This window comes from Mirounga angustirostris, unplaced genomic scaffold, assembly GCF_029215605.1.
Source record: "Mirounga angustirostris isolate CCGP_5_RB_7025 unplaced genomic scaffold, mMirAng1.0.hap1 SCAF_17, whole genome shotgun sequence".
In the NCBI taxonomy this organism is placed as follows: Eukaryota; Metazoa; Chordata; class Mammalia; order Carnivora; family Phocidae; genus Mirounga; species Mirounga angustirostris.
Window position 1 is genome coordinate 30,531,339 of NW_026991725.1, and position 17,104 is coordinate 30,548,442.

The 17,104-nt window shown below is 40.0% G+C and overlaps 1 protein-coding gene across 7 annotated transcripts in view; it reads right to left on the reverse strand.

Annotated features, from left to right (window-relative positions):
- The window catches only part of KANSL1 (KAT8 regulatory NSL complex subunit 1), a 183,302-nt gene that overhangs the window by 147,904 nt on the left and 18,294 nt on the right, over positions 1–17,104 (reverse strand). For 4 of the 7 annotated variants that reach the window (XM_064582350.1, XM_064582351.1, XM_064582346.1 and 1 more), the window contains exon 1: positions 6,418–6,557. The exons of 2 other annotated variants lie outside the window; for them this stretch is intronic. The gene's annotated coding sequence lies outside the window, so the exon portion shown is untranslated. Of the gene's footprint in view, positions 1–6,014; positions 6,339–6,417; positions 6,558–17,104 lie in introns of those variants that run through there. One more of the 7 variants, XM_064582349.1, reaches the window with a different exon arrangement.

Consider the following 17,104-nt stretch of genomic DNA (forward strand, 5'->3'; position numbering starts at 1 on the left):
AAGGAGAAAGAGACATAAATCTGACCATGCTGTGATCCTCTTAAAAATCTTTCAGTGACTCTAGGGTAAGGATAAACTCCCTACACAGCATATATCTGGCCCCTTTTTACACTCAGCTTCATCTCCAACCTGTCCCCACTCCAGCCACCTGAATCTTATTTATAGCTCCAGGCTCTTTCCATGCCCTTACTTTCTTTTCAAGGTTCACTTCCAAGATCACATGCTCTTTCAAGTATTCCCCATTCATTACAGGTTGAGTTAGGGGTCCTTCCCTCTCTAGGGTCTTATCTGCACTCTCATGACACCCTGGGCAACAGCTCATAATGTAATATAAACTCCCAATCTTGTCTGTCCCTTCCTTCCCTAGACTGTACACTTCTCTTTAAAAAAAAAAAAAAGAGGGGGAGGGTTATGGCTTGTTTTATCTCTATCCCCTACATGTAGCACTGTGCCTGGCAGGAAGAAGACCAATACACGTTAGGTAACCCGAGCACTGTATGTTGAATGCATCAGATGGGGATCCATTATGAAGTTAATAGAATGTCTGATCATAAAGATAACAACCTAACGAGAAGCAGGCATCAAGTGAATCTAGCACAGACTTCATCTACCTCAGGTTCCAGTCATTTTCAATGCCAAGCACCTGCACTCAGACTGGCAAACTTTTTAAATGTACTTTTTAAACTATTAAATTTGGTTACATAAGCCTTTTGAAAGCAGTATCTACCAAAAATTTTAATGCAACTACCCAAACATTTACCTAGTAACTGCACTTCTAGGAACCTATCCAACAGAAAATACTCTCATAGGTAAAGAAATATGCATAATTCTTTCACTGAAAAATTTTAACACAAGGAAAAAAACTGAACTTAAAAGACACACTAGAATACTATGCAGTTATTTAAAAGAGAACTGCATAATTTAATTTGAAAAACCTCTATGATATACAGCTACATAAAAAAAGCCACATAACAAGTATAATCCCATTTGTGTTTAAAAACATATAAACAGAAAACTTTTGAAAAATGACTATGTATCAAAGTATATATTGGAGTTTTATCCTATTTCTACCCTATCATCTGAATTCAAATTTCCTACCAATCTAGCTCACAAAAGAAAGAAAAATGTATTTTTATCTCATTTCTTTCTAACAAACTCTAATAATACGAGTGTTTCTGAACAATCCTAAAACCAGACACTGCTTGAAGGGTCCAAGCAATTCAAAAACTTACCTTATCCCTTAAGAGTTTTGAATTAATGATAAAAAAAAAATTTAACTTTTCCAATGCCAGGAAAAAAGTTAATACTAACATCCTCCTTTCATTCACTTGGGAGGCCAAAGGGAAAACTAAGCGGTAAGCAGTAAATCAGTAACTGAAAAACAGCAGTCCAGTTTTTTTTGATATATGCTTGAGGTCTTCAAACATCCTCAGTTCTCCATGGTAATGTATGAACAGTTTAATCAAACTTCCCTGACATTTCAACTTAATCAACTAGTATTTCTACAAAGCCTCTCTACTAGCAAACATCAGAAACTAAACTAATTAGCTTTCACCTCTGTCCCTTCACACCCTCCGGGGGAGGTGCTAATAAGCAGTTACAAAGGCCAAATAGCAAATAGCAAGAGAAAGCATACATACCAGTTTTTAGCAATTTTTGGTCTAACATCCTAACAACAAAATTGTTATTCACCTTTTTTATTCCTCAACATTTGCCCTCCAACTGAATTTAACCAGGTCTGACCTTAAGCTGCTCCTTTCTTAAAAAGAATTTAAAAGGTGAGGGGCTCCATTAAGTTTGATACTACTCAACTTTTTCCAAACAAGGGAAGAATATGCTGTATTTAAAATTCAGAAGGAGATCTCATTTGGGATTCCTGTTCAAGTAACAAGAACCAGAGTTTTTGATAACATTTAGATAAAACTGCGCTGAATTTACCTCCACCTTATTACATTTCCTGACTCCCAAAAGCTTGGGGTGGCAACTGTAATTCTAAAAAAATTAGAACTAGAGAAAAAAGGCAAGTTTACAATCAACAACAATAAAATGTATAGCTAAATAATTCTCAGCTAAATAACTCCCTAGGGGGTCGGGCATTCAAATGTTAAAATTTTATGGAGCTAGCTTAAAATCTTGGAAAAGCAAGGCTTGCAGAAGGTAACATTCATTAAACAGTTACTATCTGCCAGACACTGCAACCCAACAACAACAAAAAAACAAGAATTTAAAACGTCTCCACGTTGAAGGCCTCCCGGCATAAAAAAGTTTAAAATCCTCATATATGCTCTTTAAGTTTCTCGTTCAGACTACGCAAGCTTATTTTTCATTCATGAATTGTCAGTTGTGCTCTCTACACTGAAGCTGGTTTCCTTGTACTCTGCATTTTTAGCTTTACCTTTATTCTATCAAAGACATGTAAAAGGTTAACACACGTAAAAAGTACCTATTTCAGTTCTTTTTGGAAAATCACATCAACTGGCTTATTTTCTTCTATACATTTTACCCTACATTGTAAAAGACAAGCACATGGCATAATGTAGGAACAAATGGTAACTGAACTAATAACTAAGAGAGACCCTTCCACACATCTTTTTCCTATGACCCACAAACTGCAAGTGACACCCAAGGATACCACTTACTTTCTACCCCTTCTTGTGGCCTTCAAAATTGAGTTGGTGACCTCTGGTACAGTGGGATATTTGTCTTTTCTAATTCATACTGTCTTTTTGATCTCACATTCCAGGGAGTAGGAAGTACTGATGAAAGAGTTTTATTTTGTGTTATGAATTATTGCACTCAGGCAGGAGTATTTTTGCACAACTTTTAGTATGCCCAGAGGCTAATAAGCATTTATTAGGATAGAAACTATAATTCAAACATACATCTTCAGAATCAACATGAAGACTCAAAAACTAGTCTGAATTTAGATTTCCAGAAAGTATTTAAAGTCCTATTTTAGGAAAAGGACATGGTCCAAGTACTCATTGCACTGACACAGTAGGCAAGCCAGGTGTTTAGGCCATTTTATTAGAGACACCTGCACTGTACTCTTTCATAAAGTGATCAAGTAAAACGGGACCAAAGTTAAAATATGCTTCCTGAGACATAGAACAGTTTAACCAATCAAGCCAGAAACTTAATCTAAAAGAGAGAAAGAGGGTGGTGAAAAGGTGCTTTAAAACTAAATAAACCGCTCAATGACAAGATTTATTCTGGGGCAATCCACAAAAGACCACATACTTAGCGTGTACTATTCCCTCCTTTCCAAACTCAGGGGAGATATCCTTTGCGGGGGGGGGCGGGAGGGGGATCAATTTTTAAAAATCTCTCTCCAGGAAGGAAGTCACTTAGTTTCTGTATCTTAACAGCTTCACCAAGAAAAAAATAACCCCTACCAACTCCCCCAAGGAAGCTGACTAAATATAAGAGGAATAGGCATTACTCTTTAAACAAAGGATTTTCAATAACTTGTTTTGAAAATCCAATATGCACTAGCATATTTTTTACATTTTAAAATTGCTTTTCCAGCATAACAAGGCAACTAAGCTTTACTCCACTCAATGCTAAAATACCTTCTCAAACCAGCATCACCACTCATAATGGCCCTCTGTTTACAGTTTACATAATTCTGGTTACGTCAAACAGAACAAATCTAAAACTTGTTATTCACCTTAAAATACAATTAAAATCTGTGGTCAACCCAATAAAATGGAATGATGTAGAGACACTGCTTACAGTGTAGCATTACTGAAGAAGGAAGAGTACTGGCAGTGTTTGAAGAAGAAAAAAAATGGGAGTATTTTCCTTTCTTCTCACCTTGATAAAAGCTCAAAAGTGAACTAGGCTTACTCATTTTCCAGCTTCCAGAATTTTCTTCAACAGGATAATGTTAAGTCTAACAATCAAAGAATGTTCTGCAGGTTTAACCACAGAAATAACGTAGGCAGGAATAAAAAAAAATCAGACAAAAATTTAACATCTCACTTTGGTAAAGCACAAAAGTCAAATACTAACATTCTGAATAAGGCTTTCAGGAAAGATGAAGGGACACTTCTAAATACTTCATTCAACAGATTCATGTAAGTGGAAGGACCAAAAGCCCTGCCTTACCTCAAACTCTATCAATAATTAATTGATCACTCTCAAATGTCTACAGACACAAATCAAAAAGTTATTTTATATATACTTAAATGTAGTAGTCCTCAGAAACCATCTTCACTATAACACAGATGTTAAGAATCGTTGTCACATCTAACGTTTCCCTCCAAGTAGTGCATACTTGAAAAATAAAGTTAACCACCTCAAATCATGAGATCACTAACAAATATATCAAATACGGGAAAGGTCAAAGAAATTGCAATACTGTTGGAGAAACAAAGCGGAAATCAAAATCAAAATTCCATGACTGAGGACAGTTACCCTACATATAATACATTTTTTAAATTCCCAAGGGATGAGCATTTTTACCTTGCCTTATTTTTAGAACTACACATCACACTGTACATATCACATGACATGATGTAACTGTTAGCAAAGAAAATGGCCCAAACCATTAAAAATATACATGATAAAAGGAAATGAATCAATGCACTTAAGAATCACTACATTTCATTTTTACTTTTTTTTTAAAGATATTTGCTAACTCACTGTAGACTTCTTTTTAATTGGAAAAGTAGCTAGTAACCTATGTAAAACAAGAGAAAAACATACTTGATATTTTATAATATAGAAATTTACCCAATTACTGGGAAAACTGAGATGAAGAAACATATAACGAAACAATTCTTCTAAACCTCAAGGATTAAAAGCAAAAATTCTCTGGATCAAAAATGCAACAGAAACATGATGAAATACCTTTAGGTGGAAAACAATTATTACTCAAAAGTATTCCCTGTTGTTGGGAGAAAAAAATAGTTTTAACTGACAATGGCTGCAGACAACTGAAAATTTCTAAATTGGTCAGGCAGTTTATTAGAAAAGGAACCAAGTATATCATATAGAAGGGGGAGGGGAAAACACACCCACTTATTAAGCCTTTGTAAACAGTGGTACTTAAAAGACCCAAGAAGCTGGGAAAAATCAAAACTACAGACTATTCTAAAAAATGCAAAACATATTCCAACGTACTACTTTCCATACTTGAAAAGGCTTTAGAGACAAAGTTCACTAACAATCTATAACTATATCATGATTATGCAAGGCAAAGATTATGTAATTTTATCATTTATTATAAATGTTCTCCTACTCTCAAACTAAAACAACTAAAATGTTTTGATCTCTCCAATGGGGAGAGGGTAGGTTCTTCTGGACTACAATTTAAAAATATAAACACACACCCCAAAACAAACAAAAAAACACAATGATTGCTAGCCACGTGACAAAGGAGATGGCAACACCAGGATTGTGAATGGAGGGGAGGGAGCGAGGCAGGAGGACTAGGAAGATTTCTCGGAACTTTGGGGAGCTCGGGATTCGGGTCTCCCGACCCTTAAGGGACCAAACTCTAGCCCTACAAGTTGTATCGTTAACATTCTCAAATACAGTTTTATTAACAGATCAGGAAAAATGCTCCAGTTGACCTCCAGAATAAAAGGGGGGAAAATCAGAGGAAAGAGAGGTTAAAGTGGCGCCATCATGTCACCCCTTCTCCCCTAAGGCAATCTATAAGCAATAGTTAAGTAACGTGTTTCTCCAAAAAACCACACTGGGATCCCGACAATGGAAAACAAAAGAATTTTTAAGTAAAATATGAGGGTAAGGTTGTTTATCGGATGGAAAACAATCAAACTACTTGCTGAAGAATCAAGACAGTCAGCCGGAAAACAGGCCCCCCAAACTCACTTAAAAGCAAATAAATGCCTCTTCCTCTTTAGTTTTTTTAAAAAGCAAACAAACACGTCCGCCTGAGGGAGACTAGATCTGAAAACCCAAGTGACCTCAATATACAGGCAACAAAAATAATAAATACACGAAACAAATAACCATCTGACTTAACAATCAGTTGTGATACACACCGTGAAACGCGCAAGATGTGTGTTCGAGCAGAGAAAGGCCTTCTGCAGTCAAGAGAAGTTCAAGGCGAGAGCCAGAGTTTGTTTGGGGTTTTTTTCCACGGGAATAAACCGTGTTCGTAAGGCCGCATTTTTAAATAGAACGCCAAAGGAAAAGCTGGCGAACGAGGCGGCAGCTGGTGGGGAAGGGCCCCCGCACACCCCCGCCCTTGGGGCGACTCCCAGCCCCGGACCCGCAGCGGGGAAGCCCGGAGAGGCCATTTAAAGTTCCGGGGATTTTTCCTGCCCTGCCCTGCCCTTCTAGTTACAACTAACAAAGAGAGAGAGAAATGGGAGCTACAGGGAGAGCGAGGAGAAGGAGAAAGGGCAGCGGGAGGAGGAGGAGGAGAGGAGCAGCAGCACCTACCACGTGATGGAGGAGCGTTGCCCGGGCGGATTCAGCCCCACAAAATGGGCGCAGTTTGCAAACAGCCCCCGGCCTGGGCGCCGAGGGCCGGCGGCGGCAGGCGGGGGCGCGCGGCGGCGGCTCCGGCCCGGGCCCGCCGCTCTCCTCCCCCCCGGCGCCCGGAGCCGCCCTGACTTTCCGGGCGGGGGGGGCGAGGCGGAGGGGGAGGGGAAGGCGGCGGCGGCGGGGAGCGGCCGCTTTTTCTTCTCTTTCGGGCCCCTTCTCCGGCCTTCCTCGGCTCCGGCGGGGCCTGGGCACGGCCGGGGACCGCAGCCCGGCCGGGAGGACTGGCGGGCGGGGGCAGAGGGTGAAGCCGCCCCCCCGCCCCGCACAAACAAGCGCCGCCGTCTGCAGCCCGAGCCCGCACCCCAGCCGCCACCCCCGCACGCCTCTTCCCGGCCGGGGAGCGCGCTCCGGCCGCCCCCCGCGCCTCCGCGGCGAGACGAGTCGGCTTCGCTACGGTGCTCTGTTCTCCCGCCGGCTCGGCGAGCGGTGGCGGCGGTGGCGGCGGCACTGGGAAAATGGCGGCCGAGCTCCTTTTCCCTCCCCCCCTTTAATCTGAAGCGGAGGGAGAATGGAGCGAGCGAGCGAGCGGGCGAGCGCCGGGGACACGGGGAGGAGGGACAGCAGCGCCTCCGCCGGCTGCGGCTGCGGCGGCGAAGGGCCGCTCCGCCCCGGCGCGCCGCCAGGGGGCGCCCGCCGCGCCGCCCCCGCGGGCCGCCAGGAGGCGCGGCCGCCGCCGCCTCAGTCATGGCTCCTCGCCGCGGCCGCTGTTTCTGCACCTCCAACTGCGGAGGCCGCGGCGCCGGGACCCAGCTGCTCCCAGACGTGCGGCGACGGCACGCGGCACTGCGGCAGGCGGGAGCGGGCCCTCGCTCCGGCAGAGGTGAGGCTAACCTGAGGCACTGACGCCGTCACATTCCCTCCGCGCTGGGGCTGGCGGGGCCGCGCGCGCCGGCTAGGAGGGGGCAAGGCAGGCAGGCGCGGCGGAGCAAGAGGACGTGAGCGAGGAACTGTTTGCACTGTGTAGTAAACAGGCTAATGCCGTCGGTGCCACACTATTCCAGGGCTAAACGCGCGCTGAATCGGGTAGGAAGCTCCCTGACCAGTGAAGCGCTTTCTGCCGCCCTTTGTCCTAGCCGACTGCCTCCGTACACTGCAGCACGCCTGGGCACTAGCCCCAGCGCAGCGCTCCGCAGCCGCCAGGGTGGAAAAAAAAAAAAAAAAAGGCGTACGTCGTCAATGCGCAGGCGCAGGCAGGGCCCGCGCCGGGCCAGCCCGGGAAGGGAAGGGACAGCCGGGAGCGAGAGGGGAAGTGATGGCCCACCCGCGCCGGGCCCGCTGGGAACTGTAGTTTTCGTTAAGAAGCACGCGTCTTGTTTTGGGTGTCATGGCTTGGCAGATCCGCCAAAGCAGGCAAATGGCATTACACAATGAGTATTTATGCTTCCTGTCGCCACCAAAAGGAAGTTCACTGCTATGCTAAAAGTTTAACAACTCCACAGAGAAACCCAAATCTCACAACAAAAAGCAAACTTCCCACTTTCCTACCAGAGTTGGTTTAAAGTGGTGGCACTTTATCGTTTCTCATGACCAGTTTGTCGGCACAGTATTTTATTCCTCTCCCAAAACAGGGCCATAAAATAATGGAACCTTTTCTAGATGAAAAAAGTTAAGCAATATAATGCAAAGTGTCATACAAAGTTTAATTCCACTATCCTTTAAAACCAAAGAAAAAGTTGCCAAAGGATTAATTCAGTGCTTTGAGATTTTAAAAACGAACTCTGGGATTCATCAGAATTTACTTTAAATGACTGAACAACAACAACAACAAAATGATTCCAACAATTAAATCATCAAATTCAGCAAGATAGAAAAAGGAAGATGAGAAATGCTCAATACTGTGAAAAAGGAAGATGAGAAATGCTCAATACTGTTTTGTGGCTTACCAGAACCAATATCCGGTGGTATGCCTCGCTTCTGCTAGTCAAAAAAAACACCCTCAGTCCTCCACAAAGTTACAATAACTCACCAGCTCCTATAGCATCTACACCTATGTTTCCATCAGTTTCCATCTGTACTCTTAAAATCACACTATCAATGATAGTCATGGTTCTCAAATATCAAAAGCAAGCAGCTAATAATGAAGTCACAAATTACACAAAGAATAAACTAATATATGTGTACATATTTGTATATACATCCAAAAGAGATGCTAGTCTTGGCTTTTTGTAATCCTGGTAAAGAAAATTTAGTTGATTAAGAAATGTATATACATATCTCCACATAAATAGTAATTCCAAAAATATAGCAGAAGGGTGTTAAACACAGACCAATAGATGGCGAACTAGAGCCCTAATCTAAGGATTCTGACATCTAAATGAGCAGAATGAAAAACACCAAATAAGGCAAAGCCCCTTGCAGTGTATACTTAAAAATATTACATTCAAAGACACCCACCCACAAAATAATTAATCTTACTACTGATTAGTAAGTAGGCTGCCAACTCTTAAAACTCAACTGTCAGATTTAATTAGGCCCCCAAATAACCAAGTTTATAAAATACATTTTTTCAATGGATTAGGAGAAGGTGGAAATGCTTCTTTTAAAACATGCATTTTGGGGGCGCCTGGGTGGCTCAGTCGGTTAAGCATCTGCCTTTGGCTCAGGTCATGATCCCAGGGTCCTGGGATGATGAGCCCTGCTTTGGGAGGGCTCCCTGCCAAGCAGGGAGCCTCCTTCTCCCTCTCCCTTTCTTTCTCGCTCATGCTTGCTCTCTCTCTCTCTAATAAATAAAATCTTTTTTAAAAAATTAGGGGCACCTGGGTGGCTCAGATGGTTGAGCGTCTACCTTTGACTCAGGTCACGATCCCAGCACGCTGGGATCGAGCCCCGCATGGGGCTCCCTGCTTGGCGGGGAGCCTGCTTCTCCCTCTCCCTCTAACGTTCACCTTGCTTGTGCTCTCTCGCCCTCTCCGTCAAATAAATAAATAAAATCTTTTTAAAAAAATTTAAAAAAAAATAATAAAACCTGCATTTTGGGGAAAAATAAATTCCAACTGTCCCGTTCTCTCATTGCTTAACCCAAGACTCGGGAGTTCAGTGTTTATGGCATTTAAATCAGTCAAAATGTTTTACATTCTTATCTCAAACCAGATGTCTTTTTGCTAAGGCACCAATTTTTACAAATAAGGACATTCTAAGGTGAGCCACTACAAATGCAAAAATCTTAAGAAGAGAAATACATTTTCTTAAAATTTACCCCAGAAATATAGTGGATGTCAAGGCTGATTAAACATACAAACACACACACACACACACACACACACTCATACACACCTTACTGTTCAAATCACTCTTGGAGTAATCATTGTGGATGACTCTCAAATATCCACTTTATCCTAATGGATTAATTTAACCCATCCTCTCTGCCAATGATTGGTTAGGAATGGGCGTGAAACCCAATCCTGGCCAATGAGACATGATTGGAAGCCCACTGGAAGGCCTGCAAGAGAGAATTGTGAGAAAAGCTTCTTCATTCCTAAAGACGAAATGAGGAAGAAACAGTTCCCTCTTCTTCAGACTGCTGAACATGACACCTCAAAATGCTACAGTCCCCCTAGAGCTAGCCTAAAGATGCCACCAACATCATCAAAGAGGGCAGAATGGAGAGCTGGCAGGAACCTTTGTCCTTGGTGACAGCATGAAGCCATTACATCAAATAATCCTGACACCTGCAAGACTTTTGGGCTTCCAGCTACATGAGAACAATGTAACAACAAACATTTCTTTATTGTTTCAGCCAATTTGAGTTAGCTTTTCTATACCTAAAGTCAAAAAAATTCTCATTAATTTCTCATATTTTAGAATATCTGTATTACTTTGATTATTCATATTATCATACTATATAAAACCTTATTTATTCTTCAGCAAAGTCCTTCCCTTCTATACACAACTCTGTATCCATCCATGTCTTTATCTATATTTTCTTTCCGCCTAGAAAAAGAGGACCATCCCTCCTCACAATCGTTCTTTGTTCATTCCTCTCCCCCAATATACTGCCACTTATTTTTCCTTCAAGATATGTTCCACCAGACCACTATTATCATTTACATACTTAACAGTAATATAGATAACTGGCACTATATTACCCTGATCTTGATTAAATGCTTTCTGTAATTCCTTTGAGATTGTTTTCATGTATCAGTCTTACTTCTGAAGCCTGCCTGAAAGCCCTAAAAGGCAGGAACTATGGTTCAGATTTGTAACTCTCACCTGTACAATAAACATATTCCAAGAAGACACTCTCTAATAACTTCCCCACCATTTATCTCTTAACAAGCCAGATATTCTTAAGCAGAACCTTCTATCACAAATTCAGTACTTCATATGTCCAAACTAATCTCAAAATGACAAGGGGTTAATTTGTTTTGCACTTAAAAATATATATATTAAAACTCAGGGGGTGCCTGAGTGGTACAGTTTGTTAAGTATCTGACTTTTGGTTGTGGCTAAGATCGTGATCTCAAGGTCATCAGATCGAGCCCCCCCTAGAGCTCAGGGCAGATTTTGCTTGAGATTCTCTCTCCATCTCCCTTTGCCCCTCCTACTTGTGCTCATGCTCTCTCTCTAAAATAAATAAATAAATCTTTATATATATAAAAAACTCAGGAGAGAACGTCCTAAACCATTTAGTTTCAAACAAATAGGGCCCCAGTTTCTGTTATTTATCATTGCATCATTACATCCCTGGGACCTAGTCCAGAGCTTTGCAGAAGGAGGCACTTTGTAAGAATTTGCTGGAAAAAAAAAAGAATAAAAGGTATAGTGTGGTAACTAAGAGTATAGGATGCGGGGGTAGCCCTAGATTTTATCTGCCTCCATGAATTACCAGCTGTGTTACTCTGGGCAAAGTATTTAACCTATAAGCCCCAGTTTCTGCTCTGGAAAAAGGAGATTGTAGTGCCTACTTCATAAATTTAACTATTAAAGCTATTTTCCAAAGTTAATAATTGAGAAGGTTAAAATACAAGATAAGGTCAGCACCTCTTACCTAATTCAAACTTCAAATTCCTACCTACTCCGGCAAACAATGTTTTCATTCATAAACTCAGATAACACTACCAATAAAAATACTTTGAGCTCCCTAAAAACATATTCTAATTCTGAAAAATAAATCTAAAGCCACATAAGATAAAATGCATTCATTCAACAAAAATTTAGTGAGTACCTATTAAGCTCAAGACCCTGTTCCAGATATCACAGAAATGAATGCATCAATCTATTTAAGACAACATTAAATTATATCATGAAAGAAACATCTTTAAAACTGAAATTGGTGCTTGCTCTCATGTTAATATTTCACCATCTAAATATTAAGTAGAAAGCCAGAATGAAGTGAGCCAATGGTAAGAAATTTAAATCAAAGAATTTTGGGTGTAGAAGGAATATGGAAGGTCATATAGCTAAACCTCCAAATTTTATTAATGCAAAAATGAGATGAGGCCAAGAGAGAACAGGATTCTGCCCTAAGCACTACAGCAGAAGGACACGCTGAGATCAGAGGTCAGTCTCCAATTCTCACTTTCCCCCTTGCATCATCTACCTTTCAGAGAAGTTCCAGCCTCTCAACAGAAACAGGCTACTCACTTGATACAAACTACAAGCGTGATAAAAAGTATTAAACCCAAACAATACTACCTATTTCACAGTTTCACAAGTATCAAGATTTAGCCAAATATAAGTAAAAGAAAATCCTCACCGTGATTACAATGACTATAAAGGCTCAGAAATCAATTTTTTTTCATTAAATGGAGGTCTCGACTGATTCCAAATATATACTTTTTTTTTTAAGATTTTATTTATATATTTGACAGAGTGAGAGAGCACAAGCAGGGGGAACAGTAGAGGGAGAGGGAGAAGCAGACTCCCCATCAAGCAGGGAGCCCAATGCAGGAGCTCGATCCCAGGACCCTGGGATCATGACCTGAGCCGAAGGCAGATGCTTAACCATCTGAGCCACCCAGGTGCCCCCCAAATATATATTCTTTTTTTTTTAAGATTTTATTTATTTATATGACAGAGAGAGACACAGCAAGAGAGGGAACACAAGCAGGGGGAGCGGGAGAGGGAGAAGCAGGCTTCCGGCTGCGCAGGGAGCCCGATGCGGGGCTCGATCCCAGGACCCTGGGATCATGACCTGAGCCGAAGGCAGACGCTTAACGATTGAGCCACCCAGGCACCCCCCCAAATATATATTCTTATGTACTCAGTCCAGTAGCAAACTTTCAGTAAGATTAAACAACTTAAGGCATGTAAAAAACTTTTGTAAATGGCAAAGTATTATAAAAAAGCATGGCATTCCTTAGTTTCAATCCCACCTAAAAACAAGATAATTTTCTTCTTCATACTAGAGATAGACTCCCAAATTTACATAAAGTTGTTACCTTATCATTTCACCTTGAGAAGAAAAACTAATCTTAGACAGCCTCGTGTTTTAACTGTGTTAGTGATAAGAACAATAACTAAAGTTACAGGTTAACCCTGAAAGCACTCCTGAATCAAGAAGTACTTTATTTTAGGATAATTCAGAAGATAGCACTAAAATTCAACAGAATACAACCACTTAAAGTAACAGGTCAGGTTCTTTCAGGCCATCCGCTACGTTAGGATCTAACATCCAAGACTGATGGTTTTCTCCTCTGTGGTACCAGATTGCAAAGTAGCAACACAAGCACTAACTTCTAATGCATGCAGTTTAACAAGGACTTTATATGAATATTTTAATAAAGTTTCTCAAGCTGCTAAACAGAAAAATACACTGATTATTAAGGTGGATTTTAATTCTACTGCTTTAAATTTTAGTATAGAACATTTAAAAATTCTCAAATAATTAGAATTAACCAAAAAAGTTAATTGACCAAATATTAACAGGAGTGCTCCAATATACTGATTTTGCAGATGAGGCAATGTCAAATGAAGGAATCTGCCTAGGGCTTAAGCACTGTTTCAGATAATAAACTTGAATGTCAGAATTTGCCCAAAATCTGCCAAGAACCTGCCTGGCTTCTTTTCCAAATGAAACATAAAGGTAAACATGCAGAAGAACTTCAAGGCAGCAGCCATGAGCAGCCAACTTGTAGAGGGCCTGATGAAGAAAGTCAGAGGTAAAAAAAAATGTTCAAAGAGAAAAGGAGGCAACAGGTGGACAATGCAAATGTCATTTAAAAATAAAATTAAGTCAATTACTGAGTCCACAGTTAAGGTGCAACTTCTAAAATCTCACTCTGATGGCACAGCAAACCTAGGGATTTTGGAGAAAGCACACCTGTTTCCTCCAGTAGAGAAGCACACCATTCTCAGAAAGAAACATTCCCATTTAATTCACTAATTCCTGGATTCTTGCACTGGGTTTTCACGTACACTCTGGAGCACAGAGCTATATGAACTAGGGAGTAACTGAAGCCAACGAATAATCAAGAGACACACCTTTTTGGAGTATCAAGTCAATCAAAGACTGTAGTAAAATCGCATACACTTTTGTTAAAATAAACACAAGTATATTACAGAGGAAAAATGCAAAATTCTCATTTTTTTCAAGATAGAGGAGTCTTGGGGTGCCTGGGTGGTTCAGTCATTAAGTACCTGCCTTCGGCTCAGGTCATGATCCCAGGGTCCTGGGATCGAGCCCCACATCGGCCTCCCTGCTCGGCAGGAAGACTGCTTCTCCCTCTCCCACTCCCTCTGCTCGTGTTCCTGCTCTTGTTATCTCTCTGTCAAATAAATAAATCTTAAAAAAAAAAAAGGAGTCTTCAAGAAATGTCCTTTTTGTGACAAGTTGCTCTGGGACAACCCCAGACTGAGAGTACTTTTTTTTAAAGATTTTATTTATTTATTTGACAGAGAGAGAGATGGCTAGAGAGGGAACACAGGCAGGGGTAGTGGGAGAGGGAGAAGCAGGCTTCCCGCTGAGCAAGGAGCCCGATGTGGGGCTCGATCCCAGGACCCTGGGATCATGACCTGAGCCGAAGGTAGATGCTTACGACTGAGCCACCCAGGCGCCCAGACTGAGTACTTTAAAGGAAAAGTTGGAAAAACACTGCTTTAGATCATTTATAGATAAATATGCAATCCCCCAAAAATCCTGAATATAATCCCTCTATACAAATAATGAAACTTGCAAAGATCTAATGTAAAAATTGTTGTGGATACAATATTATAAATGAGACCATAAGCTACTAAGAACATGACTAGAATTCAGGAAATGCTAAAGTCCCTATCTTATCTCTGTCACTCATTTACTAAGAAATCATATATAATTTCCTTAACAACAACCTTTTCTCATTTCTGAATTAGACAAAAAGAATACAATATTTAGTATTTTCAGCCATATTCCAAATTAATTCCCACAATCAAATTTAGACAAATTTATCTAAGAAAACGTGTCCCAAATGAACTTTAACTAGAACAAACAGAAATTTAAAAAAAAATTTTTTTAACTGCTAAATGAAACTATATCTTCTGTGATATAAAAAAGAAAAAAACTTTCTGTGTAGGGGAGGGGGCAAGACTCACATTTCTTATTATATCTATACTGGCAATATCAAAATGTGATCCTGCTGGTAATATTTAGGCTAAGTCATTAAGTTTTTATAATATGGCAACAGTAATATTAATATTCCTGCCTTGAATGACCTTCTTTGATTTTCAGTAAAACTGGATATCCCCTTAAAGCCCTAACATTCTTTCCTATTCCCTCATAAACATTTATTGAGGTCCTAGTGGATGCTAATCACTGTAGTACCCGCTAGAGGAAACTACTGAGTCACCCTCATAAGTTATGTGGCAGCCAAGAAAAATCCCTTCTATTCACTGACATTTTAAATGGTTAAAAATTCAAAGCTAAGAAGTAATGAGAACAATTAGCAAAATTTTAGTGCTTTTGCTTCCAATTACACTTTCTTCTGATCCCTTTTGTGAAGCTTGCCTAAACCACCCCCAAGAATACTAAAACTGGGTATTATTTATGGCATAACTAGAATGAGGTAACAATGCAATTACCCCAAAATAAAACCAAGGTTAAGGAAACCAAGTAAGAGGTGAAGATCTAAAGTACTGGACTTAGAACATCTACCCTGAATATCTAGGATAGGCAGAATTCTAGAAAAGGAAAAATCTGTGACCTAATCCAATTGTATTTAATTCTGCATCCCTCCTTTCACTCTCAAATATTTTCTGTTGCACTGGGGGGAAGCTTTTAGGTCTCTTCTGACTGCCACAAATTCAATAGCACATCATTTCTTAAACATTAGTTATATTAACTATTATCTTCATTAATTAAGCAATTAGAATTTACTACTGCTAAACGAATGTCCAAAGTTAAACAACAATTATTTCAAGATGAAGTCAAGAACATATCTCAATTCATATGATAATACTGTTATTACCCTAATACCTAAACCAGACAAAGATATTTCAAAACAAAACAAAACACTACAGTCCAATATCCCTTATGGATATAGATATAAAAATCCTCAACAAAACACTAGCAAATGAATCCAGCAACATATAAATAGGACAGTACACCTTTGCCAAGTGTGACTAATCTTAGGAATTCAAGGTTGGTTTAATACCTGAAAGTCAATGAATGCAATACATTATACTAATAAAGAATTAAAACCACATGACTACTCAGTTGATGCAGAAAAAGCATTTGATGAAGTCCAATACACCCTTGCATGATAAAAACACACAAGAAACCAGAAATTGAAGAAAACTTCCTCAACCTAACAAAAGGTTATCTACCAAAAAACCACAGCTAACATCATAGTTAATGGAGAAAGACCGAATACTTTCTAAGATCAAGAACAAAACAAGGATGGCTGCTCTCACCACTTCTATTCAACATTGTACTGGAGAGTCTAGCCAGGGCAATTAGGCAAGAAAAAGAAAGAAAAAGCATTAAGGTTACAAAGGAAAAAGTATAACTAATCTATTTCTACATACCATAATGCTGTATATAAAAAATCCTTAAGGAACCAACAAATAAACTATTAGAACTAAAAAAACAAGTCCATCAATATTATAGGATACAAGATCACTATACAAACATCAATTATATTTCAATACACTAACAACGAACAATCTGAAAATGAAATTAAAAACAATTCCACCTATCAAAAAGAATAAAATACTTAAAAATAAATTTAACAGAAGTATAAAACTTATACTCTGAAAACTACAAAAACTGTGAAAAGAATTTAAAGAAGTCCTAAGTAGAAAGATATCCCATGTTCATGGATTGGAAGACCTAACATTGTTAAGATGGCAATTCCCCCCTAAATTAATCTAGAGATTCAATTTAATCCCAGGCAATCTTGACAAGGAAGAATGAAGTTGGAGGACTCACACTAACTCAAAGCCATAGAAATCAAGAAAGTGTGATACTGGCATAAGGACAAACATATAGATCAATAAAATATAGGTGAGAGTCCAGAAATAAGACCTCACATTTACAGTCAACTGATTGTTTCTTTTTCTTATTTTTTAAGATTTTATTTATTCATTTGACAGAGAGAGAGAGAGCACAAGCAGGGGGAGTGGCAGGCAGAGAGAGAAGCAGGCCCACTGCTAAGCAGGAAGCCCGATG